We start from the raw sequence: 24,570 nt of genomic DNA, 5'->3' as shown, positions 1-24,570 counted from the left end.
CTAAGATTACCTCACCCAAAGAAGTCTCAAGAATTTAATGCCAAGTTATAGCCCCAAAAGAACAGTTTTTCCTCACTCACTTTTGCAGAAATTTAGTAACTGTGCAGCTGGAGAACAAGAGGAAATGAAACATTTCTCAGAAAATTTAAAGATAAGATACACGCGTGTTAATCAGGCAGTGTTTATATCCTCCTCCTTTGTTCTTCCCTGTCCACTTTCCCAAATTAGAAGGGTACCCTCAGCGTTCTGGCAGCAGGAGTGTTCAAAAGAGAAGTATAACTGCTTTTGTTAGAAGTTCAGCCAAGTTTAGTGCAGCCAGAGCCCTCAGAAAGCAGCATCTACCTGGCCTAAAGAAGCTGAAGGTTGTTTTACTCCCGGAAGAACACATTATTCCGCTTTATGTTTCTTCAGGATTTTTCCTAAACCATTGCTACTTACAACTTTGCTTCTGGGTAATAAAATCTCATTACAGTCCTTTTGCCTTCATAATTCAGAAATCTGAAATGAAAATAGCATGGGTTCTAGGACTGGTTGTGCTGAGCTTGTGGCTCTTATTATTAAAGCTGTCCTCAAGCCAGCAATACTTAATCAAAGTTCTCTACATGCTCCAGTTTTGGGAGACCTAGAAGTCATCTTGACCTGGAGCCCTAGCACTGTGAACAATCTTATCTCTAGCTAACCTGTAAAACCATCAGATATTTTAAGGCAGAGAAGACAAGTCTCCATGGGCCAGCAAAGTGGCAAATGGCACAATATCTTAATTACATCAGCATAATACAATCCCATTGTGTTCCTGGGTAGCCTTTTTGACTCTGATTACCTCAAGGTGTGCACTGAACATTTGTGCAACCTGCAGCTTAATTCTGTATTGATAATATTGAAAGTATCACTTTTACAAATTTTCCAGAAAGGTTCTTGTGTTCTATATGCTTAAGTAGAAAATAGGTAAAGAATGAGGATTTCTAAGCCTTTTGAATGTAGCTTATTGTGGTGCAATGTAGCTGCATTTAATGATGATATTTTTCTGTATGGATTTAATATTATTTAAATACTCCATGGTGATGGTTTCTGTGCATGTGATACAGGAGTGTTTCTAAAAGTAGTTGTCATTGTGATCCATTAGAGTCTTGCTAATGCAATATCTATCCCATAAAGCCTGGGATTCGCAAGACTACAAAATAATTATTAAGATAATAGTGTAAAAAATGGGCAAAACCAAATTATGTAACATTAGCTCTGATAAATTTTTGTTCCATAAAATTAGTTTTTGAAGTAGAAATTTACTAGGTTGAGCATATAAGTATCTGCTCTGCAATAGCATATTTTCTGAAATTAAAAATATTTTTCTTACAGCATTGGCTACAAGTGTCTTATCTCTTATGGTTTTCAGCACTATGTAAATTCATAGCTCAGAGGAATGGTGTAATTCTACATAATGAGTTGCATGATATACTGAGCCAGGTTTAATGTATCTTAGTTGGAGAGAGGATTTTATTACTTTTCCCAAATATTATTTTGTTGTTTCAACATTATCATAAAACCTCATTCAGATAACTCTAAATATCTTCTTTAAAGCTTACATAGGCACCAGAACTGAGGGGACACGGACACAATGCAATCCTTAACTCACCCCTATTGTGCAGGAACAGAACAGGAGCCTCAGAGCCACTGGGGGTCTTACATATCTCATATGTGCTGGAACAATGAAACAAATTACCAACAGGGCTTAAGGCTCAACTCTGAATTCTTGCCTTTGTGAGTTTGTGTCTCATGCATAGAGAGCATTGATTTTGCAAGGTACTCTGAGATGTGGCCTGTCTGTCTGTGAGTAGAAGCAGATGGATTCTTTTCTGAAGTTTGACATTCAGACAGGGATCTCTCCTTCTTTGGTCTGGCACTTTGATTTAAGTCTGCACATGGAGGTCTTATTTATTAATTCATTCGTTTCAATGATAATGTATTTATACTGATAAAAGCATAATTGCTAATCTCACAAATTGCAATGCTTTTCTGTTCTGATTTAAGATGTGCTAGGGTATAAAATTCAATTACTTTAATGCACAGAATCTAAACCCACCCAATTTTAGACTGTGTTGAAGAAATTATTATAAGGTCAAAGATGCACATGCAGAGTTATTTCAACAGAGAACATCTAAAGTGGTAGCTTCACATTTACAAAATATTTCAAATGTGTTGAATTGGCCAGCAAAAGAAGTCTTTGGCTGATAATGACAAAAGATGTGTGAGTGTTCACAGCCCCAGAGTCCCACCAGTGGGACAGAGCCAGGTTACACGAAATGCCATTCAGTTGAATCTGCTCTTGGATAACCTCCATGGGTTTACTCCAAGAGGAAAATACTATTCAGTGTGACAAGCTAAGCCTTTAGCTGTTCAGAAAACAAATGTTGTATTAAGTTTAATTACTTCAGCCACCAACTGATGATTTGAAAAATCTTTTAACAAACTAAGTGTTCTCAGCTCGGCTGTTGCCTTGGCCACATGATCTTTCATTGTACATCTGTGTGGAAGTGCAGCACTCAGAGTTTAGATTATTCTTTTAGCAGGTCATGAAACAGAAGTAGTTCCTCTTTACCTTCCTACCTTAAATTTTGATTTGGTGACATCATTATCAGATTTATAAAGATGATCTGCATCTGCCAATACATAGAAGGGAACAGAGGGGGAAGATGTCATTACAAAAAAAAAAGATGTCAGTAATTATGGGCCAAATCCTGCTTTAACTGAAATGACAGAAATGGCATGGCTTTCAAAAAAATTAGTAGTTGCAAATTACTGACAGTAAAACCTAATAAAATTTTATTTCTATTCATAAGATTGTTCACAGTTCAATATTTGTATGATACAAAACAAGCTTGGAAAATCCTTTGCATATTTTATATTTTATAGGAATGGCACTTTTTCAGACTACTGTGAGGAAAACATGGTATATGTAAAAGATCAACCACTGGCATTCCATTCCAGGTGTATATGTCAGACAGGAATGCCCCATCTTGGCATAAGCATCAGCAGCTGGATGCTACTCTCACAAAACTCAGTCTTATGTCTTATCCCTGATTCACAGTCCTGTGACTCTGAAATGCAAGTTTCTCAGAAAGTAAAAAAATCAGTGTGGATACCTTGACCCCTCATCTTTCTGAAGCAGAAAGACTGAACATCAAGAAATTTAGTAAGTGTGAATCTTAAAGACGCCACAGCAGTTCTAAGTAGGTGCAGGACACCTGAATATGGCTTAGGGAGCTGTCCTTCAATGTCTTCTTTTGATGTGCTCTATGCACATGGCTGGAACCCAGTCAGCAACCTTCAGAATGCAAGGTTTGTACAGTGGGATGCTATTAACTGGACAATTGGATAATTTTCCAGTTTTAGAATAGCTACTGCATTTCAGAAAAGCAGAGGGAAACTCTTGTAGTTTTGTTTTGGTTACAGCTACACGACAGCATTTTCTCAACTTCTTAATAGAGCTTGCTTTCTTACAAGAGGAGAAAAATCACTGGCCTGTTCACAAAAAAAAATGTCTTTGGTCTCAAGGCTTATGTATTCACTAGGGAGGCTGGACTGTGCTCCAGCAAACAGAATTAATCAGCAAGTCGTTGCCTTCCAGAAGTAATGTGTAACACCTTGTTTTGTTCCTTGGTTCAAAAGGCACTGTCACTGTTGTACACCAGTGTGGGGTTTTTTTAAAGGCTATAATTCATATGCAAACTAAGCAGAGATTCATGATTTCATAATAAAATGTTGAAACGCTTTGATCATGAGCTGGAAGGAGGTGTGAAACAGTGCTTCAGAAACAGACAGATATTTGTGTAATCAGCCTTTATGTATTGCCAGTTCAGAATAATAACATATAAAAAGCCCCAACTTACCTCATCTGCCTGGTACAGCCAAGGCATAAATAAAAGAGAACAATGGAATTACTATTACTCACTCACTGAGCCCCAGCTACATCACTGTATTCTTTATAATTGCTGGCAAGAAGATTAATGTTTTGTTAAATATCAGAGTAAGGTCACAAGGGGGCTTGCAGGACTGTCTAAACATCTAGGTTTTAAACTCCTTCCTTCTTTCTTTCCTTCCTTCCTTTTTTCTTTTTCTTATTTTTTTTTAATTTTAATTTCACAGAGATGAACTTCCACTGTTTCCTTTAATTATTGTGACTTTTACATTTTTTTAAATTTTACACCTTACATTTTTGCATTTGAAAACTGGTGACAACACAAAAAATAAATAAGGACAACAATTTTTGTATGGCTGATAAAGCTTAATCACCATATTGATAGTAAGATGGTAAGGGTTTTAGTGTGTTAGAAATAGACCCATTTCATTGTGCCTCTCACATCTCTGTTTTTTCATGTCTGTGAGTTCTGTATCTAAATTGGGATTTTTTTTCTCATTATGTATTAATGCTAGTTATCCTAAATAACAATCTACTTGCTCTTCCTAAATGTATGTTAACTTATAGCTTGTGATTATGGCAGGAGCAGTTGAAGTGAAAAGCTCATAGTTTTACAGACTGAGATCTGCACCTTCTACAAGTTCAGGTATACTGAGGTTACTAGCTCCAATTTCAGATCTTTTGCAGCAAACAGGTACTGACATTTTCTCTTTTGTACAAATAAAACCTTATGGTTACCGGTCTTCCTCATCATTCTATAGAAACAGTCAAAGAAATATTCCATTATAAATGAACTGATTTTTTTTTCTTTTGAGAAAGTAAAATATCTGATCCGTATGGTAGAAAAGCTTTAGTTAGAAATTAATGTTCCTATAAAAGATTTCTGGTAAATACAAACACAATTGTTTCTGGTGTAGGAGCAAAGAAATCATATAGAAATCATTAACAAGAATAATCTCTTGTTTAGACTATTGCCAGTCATTAGCAAAATGAAAAGATCTTCCTCATTTGACCCAGATTATCCTCCAGATTACACAGGAGTAGTCTGGGCAGCAGCAACCAGCCTCATCCAGAAGTGGTGAATGTGTTTTTCAGGCTATCCCCAGATCCATCCTTGCAGAAGGTCTCTCTGACACAGATGCTTTTGGCCTGGAGGCGCTCGGTGTGGGGCCAGCTCGAGGACCCGAGTGCCACAGGCCATGGCATGAGATGCCCCTCTCTCCCTCCCATCTCTGCCACTGCTGACAGCAGAGCGGGGCATTGATGGCACCAGCATGGCAGAGAAAGGTTTGTATTAAAGAATTCTAATTTCTTGGTGTCATTTGCACACTAACACTGAGAGGGCTCCTTAACAAAATTCAGTCATTAGAGTCCATTGGTGTTTTTTAGTGGAACAGGTTTTTTCTCAGAGGGGTAATTTTATGTGGTATTCCTGATTTTATTAATGTTATCTTCAGTTTTCTAATATTAAACAAACATAAGGACTTCAGAGATCAATATATGGGCAGCAGTGGTGAAAGTCATACATTTAAATCTTACCACTTTGCACAGAATTAGCAGTGCTGCCAAAAAGCAGAATAAGCAGTCCACAATACCTCAACAGTTCTGACTGGCTTCAGAAAAAAGGTTCAGCAATCTGATCTAAAGGAGATAACAGATCCAAGAACCCCTGCTCTTGGTCCCGTTTAATCCATGACTCTTGGAAAAAGTATTTTATTCTCTTACTCAGTTTGCCTGTTAGAAATGAAAAATGAAAAATCCGTTCCTGTTTTCCTAGAGGTCAATCATGAAAATACTCTGTGATTAATTATATAGCAATAGGTGTTAAATTGTTGTTATAAGAATCCTATTCTCTACATTCTTCAATGTGGAACTGTGAAAATTAGCTGTAGAAAATAAAATTTGAGACTTAGATTGACTTCAGTTAATTTGTAGCCCTGCCCTGGACACAAGAATGTTATTCCCGTTTGTATCAGCCAAAGATCTGGTGCAGTTTTCTTTTCTTAGCAGCAAGTGTAGGGAAAAGTATGGCCTGGGGGACTTATTAGTCTTGCACCTAATTTTGGTAAAGAAAAATTATTAAATATCAATCAATAAATTGAATTTAAACTTAAATCAGCCCCCTCTGACATTGCAGGCTCAGAGGGGCTTGCAAAAAGCCAGAGTGTCCAACGAGATGTTTCAAGTTTTAGCAGCCAGAGTGGCTGGCACCCGACTCTCTTCAGGGAACAGCTACAGGTTTGCACACTCCACTGCTGCAATTGCATGTTCCCACACCTACTTTTGATATGGTTTATCTGAAGAGGGGAGCTGAAGCCCAAGCCTTTTGAAAGAAAATAAATAAAGTAGGAAAACAGCTACAGGGAGCAGGTCCAGTTCTCTAGTTTTCCTTAGTGCTAGAAACTGAGACTGACAAGTTTTTAGTCTCCTTTCAAAACATTCAGCTCACTACCACAAATCTCAAATAAGAGGTTTCTTACAGAGTCCTCTGTCAGAGATACTAGTGAGATTTACTCACCAACTCTTGTCAGACCAGGTCACATAAGCCTTAAAACTACCCTCTATTACTTGTATATGCTTGATCAAGAAGGTCATCTGTCAAAAGTCCTTTATCTTTCCTCACATCACATTTCCTTCCTTGTCCCTGCTGCTTTGGTGATGTTTCTGCAGCATTCGGGTCACTGAAATTGTTAATGAGGTTTGAGGAGGCAGAACCTAGGTTTTGCCAAAATTCAGGGTGGTTTTGAACTAAGCCAAACCTCTGGACAATCAACTGAGACCTACAACCTGGAGTTATTGCAGTTCTTTTAATCCTGGCTCTTGCCCAACTGACTCCTTAACCCAAACACTAGAAAATATGCTTCTTAACTATCCTCGGTGGCTCTTTAACATACAGTGGATACATTTTTTCTGCAGTTCCTCTGGAGCAGCAGGAGGCAAAGCACTCTGCCATTGTCACATCACTGTTCTAAGGGTCCCTGAAGGGCAGCTTCAGTCCTTCACACATGGGAATCAAATACTGAAGAACTCTGACCACCAAGTTTTAGCTGGATGTCTTTTATACAGTCAAGATTAAAAAAAAAAAGTCTATAACCAAGTCAGGGATGAAACTTATCTTTCCAGACTCAGTTTCTCAGCTCCAAGCATGATGCACACTAACAAAATAAATGTTTTTATTGTACGTGTTAAAATTGAAATTATTGTGGTTCAGTCGTGAGATTATTTCCATTGGTTGAATTCAAAGTATTTGCATGGTCAATGAACAAAAGCATTAATCAGTGAAATTAAATAAAACAGAGTAGAACTCTTTAATATAGACAATCCTTTATAATTTATAGAGAGAGAAGGCACAGCATTTGTATGTGTAGATGTATGGTATGCATAGGAGAAGAACAAGGTGTAAGAAACAACACTATTTATTAAAGACATATGACACATTAAAACATAAAAAGTTAAATGACTGTTCAGCTTAAGTACCTATAAAAGGTATTAACATGTACAAAAAACAAGAATGTGAAATTAATTAGTCTTGCTTTAAAGGAGAATTTACCAAAGGCTGGAGTTCTTGCGACTTACGTTGGGAAGCTGTGGAAAAGAGTAGCTCTACTGAGTTGTTGATTCATTCAACTGAACTTAGTGTAGTTGTTTGTAATCTTGTTAATTCAGACTGATGTGATGTCATCTCTCACTGCTCCCATCCAGCCTCTCTCTGCTGTAGTTAAGTTAAACCACTGGAAAAGAGCAGTCAGGAGCAGAGAAGAGTTCCATAATGGAAAATAGGCACATTTTTCAGTTGAACATTCTTGCAATTTGGAACTGAAACCAAAAGTGAATATGCAGCTTTGCTCCTGGGAGAACAAGAATGAGAATTATTCTCTACTTATGCCTGTTCTATGCAGTTCAAGACAGTGATCATTTTTTAATAAGTACCGTCTCTCCATTATTTCTAATACTTTTAAGTACAACAATGTTACTATGTCAACTTTTTTTCTCTGGTGACTTGTGAGCAAATAATTTGTTAGAAGAGAGGGAGACACTATAAATATCAAAGGTAAGAATAAGAAAACTCAGAGATACAGTGTGCCACTGATAGACCTCATGCTAGAATCTACAGAAATCATCTTAATCCAAAGACAACGCCGACTATTGGGATTCTGTTTTGCCAATCACTTTGGGATAGCTGCTGTAGTGTATTTGTGAATAGCAAAGAAAACAAGAAAGACACCAAAAGCCTGGAGAGGGTTCAGCAAAGGGCCACCACGAGTGGCTCAGGTGTTGGGTCTTGTCCAGCTTAGAAAGGACAAGGCCTTAGTGGGAGCTCTCAGCAGCCCCAGGGGGGTTAGTGAACAGGGACCAGGTCACAATTCTAGAGTTAAAAGTAAGCTGAGTTTTACTTTTGAAAATATATTAAAGTATTTCAATTTTCATTATATTCTAAACCAGTCAGAGAATCCAACTTCCTCTTTCAAAATATCATGTTAGGGCATGAATTAGCAAGTAGGGTATTTTGATTATATCCAAGAAAATTGTGTAATTGAGAAATAGAGCCTAGAAGCTTATATGCCTATACATTTACAGTGATGGCTCTTATTTTATTGATTAATCTAAATGTGAAAGACAGGTTGCAAAAACCTATTAGTAAGCTCCCAGGGAGTGTTTCCTTCTTATATTTTTTGTGTGGTTATATTGATTTTTATATGGCTGATTTTCCTCCAGAGGCACCTGTGCATCTCTCAGATTCACCTGCAGGGCTGGATTTGGCTGTAAAGTGTGGTCAGCATCATCGTTCTTGATGAAGTAGATGGTTCAGGCTGCAAAGCAGCTATATTACTTAAGGCTCTGTGCATCAAAACTAATCCATCAGTAAAAAAAATCATTTTTTGAGATTTCAGTTATCATGATGAAAGACTTTAGGTGGAAACTTTGCAGAAGTTTGGCGCACAGATATCTTAGAAATTTTGGAGTATTCACTGCAAGGTAGGATTAGTTTCAGCACATTGAGGGTGCTCCTGGCAAAGCATATAGTGATATAAATCAGACATTTAAATGGCAAGTATATTCCCTTAATTATAAACAAATTCACTATAAAATCTCTTATTTTAGATTGAAAGAGAAATTCTGAAATGAAAAAGATGGATGTGACCTTGGTTTTTCCAAGTCACGGCTGCCCTTAGAATCTGGCTCTGTGAACAGACTAGTTGGAATAATCTTAGATTTTAGTTACAAAACAGGTTAGACAGCTTTTATATTTGTGAGCAGCATTGAGAGGGGCACTGTGGCAGGTCCTAAAATCCCACAGACCTCAAACAGTTTAGTTTTGCACAGTCATCACATTGCTTCTTTCATAAAGCCAAACTTTACAACACAGTCACTACCTCTTGAGATATTATATCTGCTTCATCTTTCTTGTACATGAATATGAGAACTACACTTGAAGAATTACAGTTTGGAAAAATCGATCATGTGAAATTTAATTTGTTAAAATGCCACAAAACATACTGTTCCATGGAGGCAAAAATCAATGAGAAGTGCAAATATTTTTTTAAAATTGTAAAAATAAATAAAAACCAATCTAGCTTCTAAGAAGAAAATAGTTATGATGGATAAATGAGAAAGAAAGAGTATTGGAAACTTCTTCAGGATAAATAGTCTCAGCATTCTGAACATTAATTTTTTTTTTTGCTTGTCATGCCAGGCACAGAAAATTAAAAAAAAAAAAAAAAGGAGCAAAATTATATTGTAATAAGAAGCTCAGGATTAAATGTTCATGGGTTGTATGGGACATAGCCTTTTGAGACTTACTGTACTCCATACTCACATTTTTCTGTACTTGAGCAGGGGGAAGTGTTTTTGTCCTTTTTTCCTCACAATTAACATATCAGGGAAGCTGCCTGCCTGCATGTGATGAAAGACTGCAGGCTTTGTGACTCCCCAGGATAAAAGGATATGACAAAGTCCAAAGGAAAAGAGTGAAGTGGGTTTTATTGATTCAAGGTGTTCTGAGACCTTCACTGATACCGAGCTATTGAAAATGTGTAAGAAGTAGCAGGAGGGAGATAGGGTAAGGACAGGAAACCCGGTAGGGTTAGAAAAGATGGATCTGCAGACAAGCCTCAAAATTTCACCGTATTTCTCGTGTCAATTATTCTCTTGGGATTACCAGCTCTCTCTGGAGGTCCATGATTCCCTGAAGCCCAGCAGGAAGCAGCACCGGTGTCAGTGCCAGCCTCCCCCAGCTCCCCCAGCCCTCAGCTCAGGATGGGCTCAGCTGCCCGGGAATGGGGGGCTGTTCCTGGGTGCGTGGATGGGTGTGGATGGGTGTGTGGATGGGTGTGGATGGGTGTGTGGATGGGTGTGTGGATGGGTGTGTGGATGGGTGTTCCTGGGTGTGTGGATGTTCCTGGGTGTGTGGATGGCTGTTCCTGGGTGTGTGGATGTTCATGGGTGTATGGATTCACATTTCTGAGTGTGTGGGTGTTCCTGGGTGTGTGGATTCACGTTTCTGGGTGTGTGGATGTTTCTGGGTGTGTGGATTCACGTTTCTGGGTGTGTGGATGCCTGTTCCTGGGTGTGTGGATGCCTGTTCCTGGGTGTGTAGATGGGTGTTCCTGGGTGTGTGGATGTTCCTGGGTGTGTGGATTCACGTTTCTGGGTGTGTGGATGTTCCTGGGTGTGTGGATTCACGTTTCTGGGTGTGTGGGTGTTCCTGGGTGTGTGGATTCACGTTTCTGGGTGTGTGGGTGTTCCTGGGTGTGTGGATTCACGTTTCTGGGTGTGTGGATGTTCCTGGGTGTGTGGATTCACGTTTCTGGGTGTGTGGGTGTTCCTGGGTGTGTGGATTCACATTTCTGGGTGTGTGGGTGTTCCTGGGTGTGTGGATTCACGTTTCTGGGTGTGTGGATGTTCCTGGGTGTGTGGATTCACGTTTCTGGGTGTGTGGATGTTCCTGGGTGTGTGGATTCACGTTTCTGGGTGTGTGGATGTTCCTGGGTGTGTGGATGCCTGTTCCTGGGTGTGTGGATGTTCCTGGGTGTGTGGATGCCTGTTCCTGGGTGTGTAGATGGGTGTTCCTGGGTGTGTGGATGTTCCTGGGTGTGTGGATTCACATTTCTGGGTGTGTGGATGTTCCTGGGTGTGTGGATGTTCCTGGGTGTGCACACTGGAGGGTGCTCGCATTTAGAGAAGAGGGAGCTCATTGTGCTGGGGTCCTGTTGCAGGCAGGGAGCGAGATGGAGGAGCTGAGCTTTTGGCATCTGGTTGCTGTCAGGGAGCAGGCGGTGACTCTGGGGCACTGCTCTGACTTCCCTTATCACCCAGGCTGGATGAACTTTAAGTAATTTTTTGTGCTAATTCAAAAATTTGGGCTCAGCTTATGATTTGCACTGCTTGTATTACACATGCTTAATGTACCTATATGCAAGCTTGTACTTAAATGATTTTCCTATTAGTGTATTTCTCCTTGTTTATATGTGTATTTATTCATGTTTTCCTCAGGCTGTTTTGAATGCCACGGGGAGCTAAAGTTGATGTATGACACATTTCAAAGAATTATAATAAAAGACAATAGAGCATATTTCTTTCATGCCTGAGTATATTAATTCTTGCTTATATTAGAAAATGCACCAAAAAATTGTAAACAAGGAATCAGTTGAAATCAGATTATGAATAATGATATGCAGCCTCATCTCAGATAGCAACAACAACTAAAAATCATGTTTAACTGCTAATGGGTTTAGGAAACATTTTTCTTTTTCAAAGGAAATTACTCAATGGAATAAAAAACATGCTTTCTAAAATAAATGGATTAATTTACCTTTTGTTTCAAGATAAATAATCATAAAAACTGTACTTAACATTAACTTTCTCTCATACTCATACTTGTGTTGGTGATGGAGTCTGACCTTGGCTTTATGACACCCACGTCTGCTTTTTCTAAAACTCTTTCTGGGTTTTATGGCTGCTCCTTCACCTGCAATCCTGCAGTTTGTTGGTCACTGAATCTGATTCAAAGCATATCAATAGGAAAATTCTTTCCAGCTTCACTGGGTTCTTGTATCAAGCTCTGATTTGATCTGATCCTCTTGCCCACAAAGTTCCTTGCAACACTTCTAGAGACTTCAGTGTCTCCCCTGGCTCTCCTTCTGTGTATCATTATGTTCCTACACTCACAGTTCACTTTTTTTCATTGACTTTTCCAAGTCTGTTGCACCAGAAATTTTTTTCCATGTAATTTTTTTTTTTTTTAAATGCAGTTTCCAAAAGGTTGTGGAGTTTTTTAAACACCAGTAACATATAATTTCTTTCCTGCCTGCATGTTTTTAACCGTAATGACAGAGGATAAGAAAGTAAATAGCACTGCATTTGCATTTCAGATTCAGTTTAAGTGTGTGAGTATAGAAAGATAAATTTTCCTTTTGGTTACATGAATAAAGCTCCATAAGTGTTTGCAGGATTGAGGTTTTAGTTTGTAACCCTGATCTGGCTGCACGAACAATTCTAATAAAGTTTAATGAACATTATTAAAAGTTTATATGCAGGCAAATAGGGTTGCACATTTGGAGTAGCCATTACTACTCTCCAAAAGAAAAGTGGCTTGAGGTAGCTCCAATTTTCCATTCACAGAAGTAGGGGCATCAGGACAGTAAGGAGCAGAACATGATCCCCTTATCTTCCAGACAAAACACAACAGAGCAGTGGGGCTTTCCACGGGCTCCAGAAGTGCTTCTTTAGTGAAGAACACACTTCCATAGAATAAGAGTTCACACCTGAGGTGTGATGCTCGTGCTGCTCCGTCCCATCCTGCAGCCTCAGGGTGCAGACAGAGAGCTCTGGCCAGATGTCCCTGAGAGCCAGCCCTGCCCCACTGGGCTGCAGTAAGGAGGAACACAACAAACACCCCATTTCCCTGCTGTGCACCAAACCTTGTTGTGGAGCTGTTTCTCAATCACTGACTAATTTTTGTGTCTCAATTGAGAAAATATTACTAATAAAAGACTTTCACTGAAGCTAACTTACCAGTACAAAAACTGCTTAGCTTCCCTCCTTCTTTGCTTTGGCTTTATCATGGAAGGAAATCTCTACCTGGAACAAAATCCTGGTGTAAGGTTTGCTCAGCAGAAGTTATCACCCAACTCAAGCAGTTATTCCAGTGAGCTGGATTCTTCACCTGTGGATTCAGACTGAATGTCTGAGAAGAGAAGGTCTGACCTGGAAGAGATAATCACGTCAATAAATTGATTTTTTGAAAAATCTCATTGGTTCCAAGGGAGGTTAGCCCTGCAAATGAAGTTACTCATGTGCTTAACTCTTTGCTGGATCAGGTACTGTAAACTCTCTGGGGGAGGACCCATGTTTTCTTTTATTTGTCTGTAAAGTGCCATGTATACCTATGGCACTGTATAAATAAATAATAATAATAGAAACAATAAAAACCATCTAGGGATTAAGTAGGCCTTTTAAAGAGGCCAACTGTTCTTCACATAAATCTTGGATCTAATTTGAGCTCTAATAAGCTCCATTTCCTGCTTTTCCAATATTTCTAAGCCGCATTGCAACAGCTATCATTTTTTTTTTTTTTAACAGGTGTTTTAAGAGGGCCCTAAGGCAAGTATCTAATCAACCTAATGGAATTTTCCATGCAGTTAAGTGTTTTATTCAGCTCAAAACATTGTCTTTGATTAGACTTACCACCTTCCCTTTTGCCCTTTTACATTATTTTGGCAGGCTGTGCAGGTGGGAAAGCTCCATCCCCACTGCAGCTCCATCATGTGTAAAACAGCCTCTTGGTGTGTGCCTGCTCAGCTGCCTTGGAGCCAAAGGAGAAAACTCTGGAGGCAGTTCTACCTCCCCAGCCTTGGATGTGCTGTGCCACGTGGTGCCTGTAGGATGGCCTTTTGTAGAAGGTGCTCAGTTTTTAATGAGCCAGCTCACATCCTGTGAGTGGACCCTGCAATCCAGACCAGCTATCCTGCAGGATTTGTCTGGAGTCTGAGCTAGGCTGCAGAGTCCTCTGAACCCTGGCTGCTGAGCCTGTGCTGAGCCTGAACTGGATTAATTAACGCTCACTCATCTATGCCTGTGAGAACCAGAGTCCTCTTAGGTGGTAGTGGAGGTCTTTCTGTAGAATGTGGCCAGCTCAGGTGCTTTAAACAAACTCTTTTAGCTTCCCAACCTTATTTTTAATTTGGCTTTCTAGAATGAAAATTGGTTTAAATCATATGAGGATATAACTTATTACATTATGCTTAATATTTTCCCACCTACTGAGGTGTTGTGAGGACTTTTAAAGTAATATTTATACAGCATTCTGAAGATAAAAGCATTGCATAAGTGATAATTATTATCTACATTTATTTTCATGCCTCAGTTGAAACATCTTTTTCTCTTTGTCTAAGATACTTAATTTTTCTTTTGGTTTTTTTTTTCTTTTTTTTTAATTACTGTGTTATTTAACTTTGAGATTTCGGGGTATAATTTTGGAGAAGAAAACTGCTGTACAGATTACATTGTACTGTGTCAGATAGTTCTTCTCTTTTTTGTTTTTCATCCCATGATGAACTGATGCTTTCACCAATCCAATCTGCAACCAGAGGCTTATTCATGCCAGAACAGAAGAATAGTTTGATTGTTCAGGAAATCAGCCAAGACTCAGAAGGCCTAGATTTTCTCCGTTCTGATGCAGGTTTCTTGTTCGACATTGGAAAAATCACTTAATTTCTTCATGTCTCAGCTGGCCATCTGCAAAGCAGAGATGGTGCTTCCCTACTGTGTACTCGGGTTTTAATATTACTTTTCTATATGAGACAGTGTTCATAAGGGTGGTAGGAGAACCAATATACTTCAAAAGGCATTTTTGATCTCTTTGTCTGCAGATCACTTATAGATCCAGTGACTTACAGAATGGATATGGGGCCTACATTTCAGAAATACATACTAATTTAACTCTCAATTATCTATTTGGTATTTTTTTATTCATAATATTGTATTTATGTTTTTATTGAATTTATTATAGCTATATTTATTCATTAAATAAGGCAGTTTCTATATTATTTGGAAAGAATCAGTAAACAATATTTTCAAGATAATTAATAGGCATATCTCTATGGTCCCTGACATTGTCTGCTTCCCCAAAAGAAGATACATGCAGTACTTAGTGTTTGACCACAAGAAAAACTACAAGGAAGCTCTCTCTGTAAATTTTCCTTTGGATATGTATTTCTGTGATTTTTGTGCCAGATACAAATAGCCATTTCACTTTGTTACCTGGAAATCATCTGTTCTTGCCATGATATGCAAAGGCATATTTTTATCTCTCCTCATATCTTCATCCATTGGTGATATTGATTGCAGTTGGTGGACTGTATATTGGAAATTAGATATGGAAACATATATATTCATCCTCCTTTCTAGGAGGAAGCTGTTATACTCAAGTTATTCTCTACTTCACGTAGTAGGGGGAAAATATGAAGGTATTGTACAACATATGATCAGACAAAAGCTTCTAAACATAAACATTCATGGTTTCATTACTTTCTTGATCAACATGCAGTGCTGAAAAGGTGGGTAAGATGGAGATAAAAATTTATCATATTTCAACTGAATTCAGTTATACTTTTCAAATGGTTCTTCTATCCCACTGGGAATGAACCATGGCAAGATAATGTTACTTAATAGTTTTATTTCTAAAATGCATCTTCTTTTCTCTATGCATGCAAGTGCTTTACAGCTTCAATAAAAACCATTGTGAAACAGACGCTAAAACATTATCCTAAATATCATTTCACTTTCTGCCTTAAATGTAGGCATTAAAGTAGTAAAAGGAGGTCTACTACAGAAGTAAAAATGAAAAACAGAAAAGTTTGCATGTGATTGCAAATCATTCTAATGATCGTGTTGAAGTTTCTATCAGCTGCAGCTTCAGTATCTTGAAATTATGCTGGATAGACTCAGGTCCAAATTTCACCCTTGAAATAAGGTTGGTTGCTTGAGATGTCAGATATATTCTAAATGTATTCCTAAGGAAGAATGAAGAAGTTATAACCCATGAAAGGCTTTGAACTCTTTATACTTTGGCAGTTGTTAATGTTCAAATAATTGAACTGACTCTGACTGGATCCCACAGTGCCGTGGCATTCCTGTCCAGTTCTGGTGCTCTTCCCCTGCACATCCAGGGCTGGAAGGGGAATGTGCCACAAAATGTTCCATGATCCTTTGCATTTGGGCAAACTCACAAGGGAACCTACTTGTAGCCAAAAACCACTTCAGAGAAATGCACCTCAGGAACGAACAATTCATTCAGGACTGTCTGAAATATGCTTTGGCACTACATCTAGAATATCTGTGTGTTCAACTTTCTCTTACAAAAAAAAAGGTATTGAAAAACAAATTCTGCCTCACTAGGGAAGGTTTGTAAGCTGTGTCCTGCAATCGCTATTGTCTTAGACAGAAATAATAGATTCTGTTAAAATGACCAGCACTAGGGCAGTAGACATGTACATCAAGTGGTTTTCTCTTAGCTCTCTGTTCCTATTAGTGGTACAAACACCAGAGTATTTTATTGTATTTTGATACCTACTGGCTTCTGACAGATGTACTTTTTAACCTGCACGTTGCTATCATTGAGCTGCCTAAAGACTTGCTTTTCAACTGAAGCTTCTGCAGAGCTGCCAAAGCTGAAAATGCATCAGAAATTAATTTATTTGCCTTTCACCAAGCGTGGTGATGCAGGCAACAGAAGACAGTACTGCTATTTCTTCAGTGAGGAAAAGTAGCTATCTCCTATATAATTTTTTTTGCCTAAAACTTGAAGCTAAAAGTAGCAATAAAATCTCACTTAGAAGTGAATACTCAAACCTGAGGTGTTAAACAGAGCTCCCATTAACTTAATTTTAATTATTTGTTTGGAAGTTATTAAGCTTTCAGAAAAGACATCTAGAAATGAAAAAGCAGGGCAGTAAAATATCAGTATTACAGAACCAAACATGTACTTACTAAAAAGGGCAGTAAATGTTATGATGCCAGGTAGATCTTAGAGTGAAAGGAATGTGTGTAATTCTGGAAGGTTAGCAGGAAACAAAATTATGTCCAGAAATCTTTTCCTGTAGGTCAATGGTTGTGTGGTTAAGTTGCTCCATCACAGTACATTGATAGGTATTTTGATGAATTTACCAATCATAAGTCCAGAACAGGCATGTGGGACCCCTGATAAATCCCATTTTAAGCTGAGAACAAGCTGAAGTAATAAATCCACTGAAGAATCACTTACAGGAGCCCCCCAGGAGTTTTCTGTGGTCACTGCCTGGAGTGGTGTCTCACTTGAATGCTTTCCTTTCCTAGTGTAAAAAATCTTCACACACAGCCCTAAATTTGTTTTCTCCCCTTCACTGAGGGAAGTCCTCCATTAGCTTCTGGTCTGTTTGTCACCTTGACATCAGTTGTGCTCATGATCTTTTTCTGCACGTATCATCAATTCATTATAGAAACACACTCTGCTCAAAGAATTCAGATCAAGTGTTCCCCAACATTAAAGCTATTTGAAAGCCAAACCCAACTCTGCATCTAAATTCTGCAGTCCTTGGGGAATAAAAACAAAATGCATTAGTGTGATGTTGGCTCAGTAACGTAATTAGCAAACTTGTAGTTGACTTCAGGAGAGCAGGTTTGCATCCCAAACATCAATAGCTCCAGCCACCAGCAGGGTTTGAAATAAGAAGTTGGATGTGAGTCCTGCTTTATTAATTTCTGCTGAAAAGTGAATTTAACTCTACCAAGCGTTTTCTGCTTACATTTTATTTTGTTACTGTCCTAACCAAATTTAACTTTCCTAAAACAATCTGAGAATTTAAATGAATTTCCTGTCCATGCACACTTGTGATTTTTTTTGTACCACTCATTTCTTTCTCGATAGCACATTGTTTTATTCTTTAGTCTTAAAAAAAAAAAAAAAGAGAGAGAGAAAAGAAAAACCTGACACAAAAGTGAATTTTTTTTTATTGCATTTCATTTTAAGTCGTCTTTTTAAAGATCTGTCATTTATACAATGACAAGAAAACTTTCTAAATTGGAACTAATTTATGAATTCCTTCTTTTTGGCATAATGTCACTTTGCAAGTTAAAATGATAATGACTAGAAAGATCAAATATGTTTATCTAAAAAAAGAAGAGGGGTTTTAAGAGTTTGTGCTCATTAGAAATCTTTGCAAACTCTGTACACAGCAGGCATTATAGATTTTTTGAGTGCAAAAATCCTTTCGGTTAAGAAAAAGATGTAGCTCAGAAAGGTTGAAGAGAGTTCAGAATCCCTTTGTCTAGCAACTATAAATGGGTGAAATATCTGTTTTTCACTTATGTGATTTTTAGAATGAAATTTGATTTTGTCACCAAACCAATCCTTCATACTCCATGTATGTGATTAGATTCTTCCCATTCAACTTTCCATTCATGAGCAATCCTTCAACTGCACAAATATTCACAAGCCAGTGTGTTACCTGTTGTTTTTTAATAACTTCTCCTTTGTAACAGTGATTTAGGAATGTGCATCCAAATGGCTTACAGTGGACCTGCAGTACACTGGAAAACTTTCTGACCTCTCTCCTTTCATTATGAGGATTTTGATGCAAAGGAAACAACTAAGCTGTAGCAAATGAAGTAGAATTAATACCATTATGCTCACAATATGCCCACTGCCTGGGGGAATGCTGTCGACTGATCTAATAATACCAGAATCGCATCCTCACACCATTGTAAAAAGCATCCATATGTTTCTTATCAAGACCACTGGTGGCACAAGTCCTTGATCCAGGCAAGTAATAGTCTTTAAAGCTGCACAGAAGAAAAGTTTCATTTGGTGCTGTTCCTGTGTGCTGCATTGTTGCTTCCTCTTAGACTTCTGAATTTCTTGTTCCTACCAGTAATGTTGGCATGTCACCATCTGTTCCTTCTTCCAACATATCAGTTTGTGTCATTATCCTGTGTTTTAATCTCTCACCATGGGCTCTTCACCAATGAAGTCTTTAAAAGTGGTGTGAAGAAGGTAGTCTCTGATATAAAAAGGAAGAAATCTGTTTCTCCCACTCATTTTCTTTCACTGAAGATGAGCAAATTTTTAAAGCTTAAAAATAATTATTCAAGTATTATGAGATTTTCTAATGCTTTGTGCAGGCACAACTGGATTCAGGCAGATTTCAGATTGCAAGTGAATAAGGAAGCAATTTCTGCCTTATATTACCAAAAATGGATGGGCTTGTAGTTTCACTTTAATGTCATTTTAGGTGTAGCTTTCACACAAAAAATAATCCTTCTAATATCTGATGCAAAAGCATGCAAAGATTAGAAACAAAAATAGAAACATGAATAAGATAAAAAGTTTTCAGACTACATTGTTTCATTTTTAAATCACACTGAGGATTGTTTTCTCCCTCGAGATCATAAAGAAAGTTCCTATCTCTGGTTTTACTTTGGCACCACTTGTCAGTGAGGATTGTCTCTCAGCTAAGTGGTGATCTCTGATTTGTCTTATCCTCTGAAGCTTCCACTGTCATATCCTGATGATGCTACTTTTTTTGACTAAGCACAGCTTCTGAGGATCAGTTGTTTCGTATATGCCAAAAAAAAGAAAAACTAGTAAATTAGTATGTACAACATTACCCAGGAAGAAATAAGTATGATTTGTCTTTTTCTTTATAGAATAATTTGTTGGGGTTTTTCCATCTTTTCTATGCAGAATTTCTAGTGCAGTTCCAGAGTGATATGGGATAAAAGCCCTCCTATATGTGCAGTACTCTCACTGATACTCCTGAGCAGAGGATTCAGTACCATTCTCCATTTTATAATCAGTGTCGTGAAGATGAAAGCTTAAGTAAGAAGACTACAATTAGTTAATGTGCCCTGCTATACAAAGCTTCAAATCTCAAGTGAAATATGAAAAGTGAACACAAGAGTAGGTGCTACAGCTGGCTGGCATTAAAAAAAAGGTTTCATTGCTGTCACATATTTGAAGCACAAGAAGATGGGAGTGTCTATGATCAACATCATATTAAAATCCTTTTCAAAGAAAATAAGTGATCCCAAACTATTTGGATGCCATCCAGATTTCTTTGGAAGCACTCTAATATGAGAATAATTGAAAGCAAATCTCTTGATAAGATTTAATATTTATCTTTATTCTGAGATCAGAAATTTATGTTGCTACTTTACAGTGCTCAGAAGGGGTGTGAATGTGGCACTTGGGAATATAGTTTAGGGTTGAACGTGGTGCTGGGTTTACTGTTAGACTCAATGATCTTACAGGTCTTTTATAACCTTAAGGATTCTATATTTAGCTGTCACATTTATAGGATCATGTTCTTGACTTATATTCTTTATTTCAAAGATAATTTGAGAAACAGTGAAATTAGCAGGATGCAGGAGGTGCATCCTGCTAAGGATCCATAGCATTTGTGAATCCACAAACTTTTCATAGAGCAGTAAGACAGTAAAAGATGATTATGCAAAATATTCCTGAACTGTGTCTGGATATTATTTAAATATCAATTCTTCAGATTTAGCATGAGTACAATTTCTTTCTGCAGTACCAGTGCATTTATACCAACAATAGTCAAGTTTTAATGGATATCCAAAGGAAACTCTGCCAAGGTCACTGTTGTTGGATGCAGTTATAGTATCTCCAATGGAATCACCCAGCTGCTTAGAGGTTAAAGCCAGTCAAACTGCTTACAGCCAGCCAAACTGCCAAACCCCAAGACTTAACAACAGAATTTTTTAAGTTTATCTACTGTTTCTTTTTGCTTTTAAAGAAATTTGGCTTAGAAAAATTCTGTCATAGGCTGGGAGGTTTGTGCAGACAGAAGGTAGTTAACAAATAGAATTATGTGCAGAAAGGCTTTAATCCCTGCAGCCCCTGTATAAGAACATCTGCTTGAATTACAGGCCATACATAAATTGTGTGTGCTTGTTTTTGTCACAGATCCTTCCCTTCCACCCTCTGCTCCCCACATCTTATATGATACACTGCAAAAAAAACCCCACCCAAAACAAAAGCTAATTAGTACCTCCAGCCCCCCCAGTAGTGAAACTTGATATGTTTACTAAAAAAATAACTGCAACATTCCATTCATAAATCTTTAGCAATGTCAGCATTATACTGATGGAATTATGATGTCCCAGTACAAATTGTCTGACCTGCTTTATGTTCCCCAGCACATAATTAAGGTGGCGGTGTGTTAAAGGAAGTAATTTTGTTCAAAGCTTTGGCACCAGCAGTGCAATGTCTTTTGCTCGTATTACTAACAGTTACCAGTCAAGGTAGGAGCTGCACCATGTTTGACTCTGAGATTAGACATATTTCTGTAGCTCTGAGCACAAGGCTTTGAGCAGCACATGCAAAATTTAAAGTAATGTTTGGTGTAGTTACTTTGTCAGGATTTGAGTTTTACTCTCTTGAGGATTTGAATGAGCAAATAAGTTAATAAATGATGACAAGAAAACCTTAAAACCAGCAAGCTTTAAATTTCCTTCACAGGTAGTTTGAAATATAACTTGTTTCCTTTCTTTGTAATCTTTGAACTTGTTCTCTTCTTTGAAGATAAAACTAGGAGAGTATCTAACAGGCCCTTGAAACTTGTTAGCAAATTGGATTTTTTTTTCAAAGTGCATATTCTGAATAACGATTTTAGAGTAATAGTGTAAATTTTGGGAGAAAATGCCAGTGGCAATGTCAGATCCTGATCCCACAAACAGCTAAGACTGTGTGCCTCACTGAAGTTCTGGAGTAATCACACTGACCTTCAGAATCAAAATTTTTCCTGTACAATTCAGTCACACAAATATCTTCCTTGTCATTTGCAGTCCCTGGTGAGGTCTCCAAGGCTGTTGACTGTAACTTGAGGCTGAGCCTTTGTAGAATCAGATTTTATGAGTCTTTCTCATGTATTCTTCAGTGACTTCCAGGCAGAACTCATATTTGCAATATTTCCTTACAGGATAGATCATAGGATTTGAGCATAAAAAAGTCAATAAAATGCATAGTAACTAACCAAGTAAATGTGATTAAATGTATTTTTCTTAACCCTGTGAAGCACTCAGGCTTAGGCAGTTGATAGGGAAATTGCTTCTGTTACTTTAAAATACCCAGTGCTTCGAACACTGTGAAATTACCTTTTGATTTCACTTGGCTTTAGCACACACCTGTAATGATGACCTTTTCTTTGTTACTATTGATTTTATTCCCTAGAAAAAAAATTTTTGGTTTAAAATTTTCATATTTTACATAGGTTATATCTTTAAAGAGCTATTAATGTCATTTCTGTTTACAAGTAAAAAATATGTGCACTTTTGTTTCTACTGCAGTTAGTACATGGTATAATGTTTACATTTAGCAAAAGGCAGAAATACTCAGCTCTGTGTTTAGAAGCAGGTGTTCACATTTGAGCTTTGCCAAATCTTTCCCCTTAAATAAGGAGAACATTTAAATCAGGATAAGTTCTAATTTGTCTTTCCAGCTAGTTATATGACCTAAATATATACACTCCTATGTCATCATTTTTATTGAGTCTGCCTTTTTTTTTTTTTTTTACAAAGCATTCTAAGATTTCAGTAAAGCTTGGAAGATATACTTTGATATCATTGCATCTTCAGCACAGGATAATAACCCAAAATATACATTTTAGAGCAATTTGCCTGCTGTGATATGATAGAGCACTGGCCTTCCTTCTCTGTCTCTGAATAAAAACATGGACTAAAAGATCACAGAGATTCCTCGAAACTTGTGTTGTCCATTTCAGTGGGTCTAAATGACCCAGTTATTTCTTTTCTGCATGCTTTTGTACAGTCCACTGAAACCTACAGCTAAGGCTCATATATATAACAAGTCTAAACATATAGAAATCAGTCATTAAAAATTCTGGCTTTTAGTCATCTTATACCAGTGTAAACCTGTCTTTTTATGTCTGTTTTTTCTGAGGTCTAGGAAATATGTCATTAGACAAATTGTCTTGTGAGGCCAAAATTAGCTGCTGCTCTTTCCTTTAAAATATTAACTGCTTAATAATTTCTATGCAAATACACTAGCAATTAATAATTGCATTGCAATGACTTGGCTGTTTATAGCCTGTAAATTGAAGTATTAGGTGTATGTAAATATCTTGACTTCAGTGGGAAATGGAAAGACGCTGCTTAGTAATAAAAGCTGTCTTATTCAATTAGCAGAATGTTACATATCCTGTTTCCTTCTAAACACCATAGGGTCTCCTAAACATTCACAGGGTTGGTGTTGACTAATCAGGCTGTTGCATTGCAGATTACAGGAAGCCTTGTACTTAAAATTACCATTTGAAATAGAACAGAACAAAAATTTTACCAAGCATCAGTAGGGCTGTGGCTTAGCCATTAGAAAAGCAAAGCTAAGGAGAGGGGGAAAATCAGGGTAATGTTTATTGCTGAGAAAAGGTTCAGAGTGGTTGAAATTATTTGACAAATAGTCTGAGTAGGAACAAAACTCACAAATGTTTTCAACACAATGTTGAAATGCTTCATTTTGAAAATGTCAAATGAACTGGCTTGATATTTCAAAATGTTTTGGGGTTCTGCAATGGAAGCCAAGGAAATAAAAGGCTAAGTTCATCCAACTACTTGAGGACTGTCTCCTCTTTCCAAATAAATGCCATGAGATGCCTTGGCTCAAGCACATCTCAGTCCTCCTGCCTTCCAAGGGTGCCCTCAGCCTTCCACCAGATGATGTGTGCTTTGATCCTTACCCTGACAAATGTTTCACTTCGCATGGTCAGCTTGTATGTCGAGTAGAGAGGGAATCCTCACATCACAGGAGTTCAACCATGCGATGGAAAAGCCAAAATTTCTGCCCATGCACTGAATTCAGCAGAGCCTGAACTAAGGACTCTGATGTCTCAAGGAACTGTGTTACCCCACAGCATTGGCTACTTTATGATGAAACATCCTTAGGCTTCTCTTTTGTGTGAAGTATTTAAAAGTTATTTGCTGAAGAGAACAAAAGCAATCCTAAACTAAGATTAACTTTCTTAATTTCTTCAAAATAAACTTCCTTTATATGGAGAATATTTTTGCAACTTATTTCACTTCTGTGTTTTGAACAAGTCATCTGGCAAGCAAAAAAAATCAGTATTTTCACATTTCTCCTCCAAACGGTTAAATTTTCAGAAATTACAATATGACAAGGTTTCATAGCTGGAATGATGGAAGTTGCTAGAATGTGTCAAGGATCAGAATTTCCCTCTATATCTCTTGGGTTGCTGTGTCAGTAGGTGTAAGTCAGCATAGCTCCATTCACATCAGTAAGGTGTGCTGTTTTATACTGAGCAGGGGGTTGACTCACTGTATTTTGACTTCTATTAGGTAAATTAAGATTAGACGTGCTACTGGGTTTGGAGTTCCCCCACTGATTTTAATAAGTCCTTACTTACTCCTATGTATCTGCTTTTTTAAAAAAGATATAACTACTTTCATTGACTAAGTGACATATTCATGAACATAAGGTAATTAAGGTTGTAAGTTTCTGGAGGACTGAGATCTAGAATTGTAATCTGGCACATTTTGAAAAATAATATTTCTTCCGTATATACTTGTGTTAAGCTGTGTGTGGTTTTGTGCAAGAATTATTGTTAAAAAACATGTCTTCTTTCCAT

Source organism: Poecile atricapillus, chromosome 10 (assembly GCF_030490865.1).
Source record: "Poecile atricapillus isolate bPoeAtr1 chromosome 10, bPoeAtr1.hap1, whole genome shotgun sequence".
Lineage (NCBI taxonomy): Eukaryota > Metazoa > Chordata > Aves > Passeriformes > Paridae > Poecile > Poecile atricapillus.
This window is presented reverse-complemented; position numbering follows the sequence as displayed.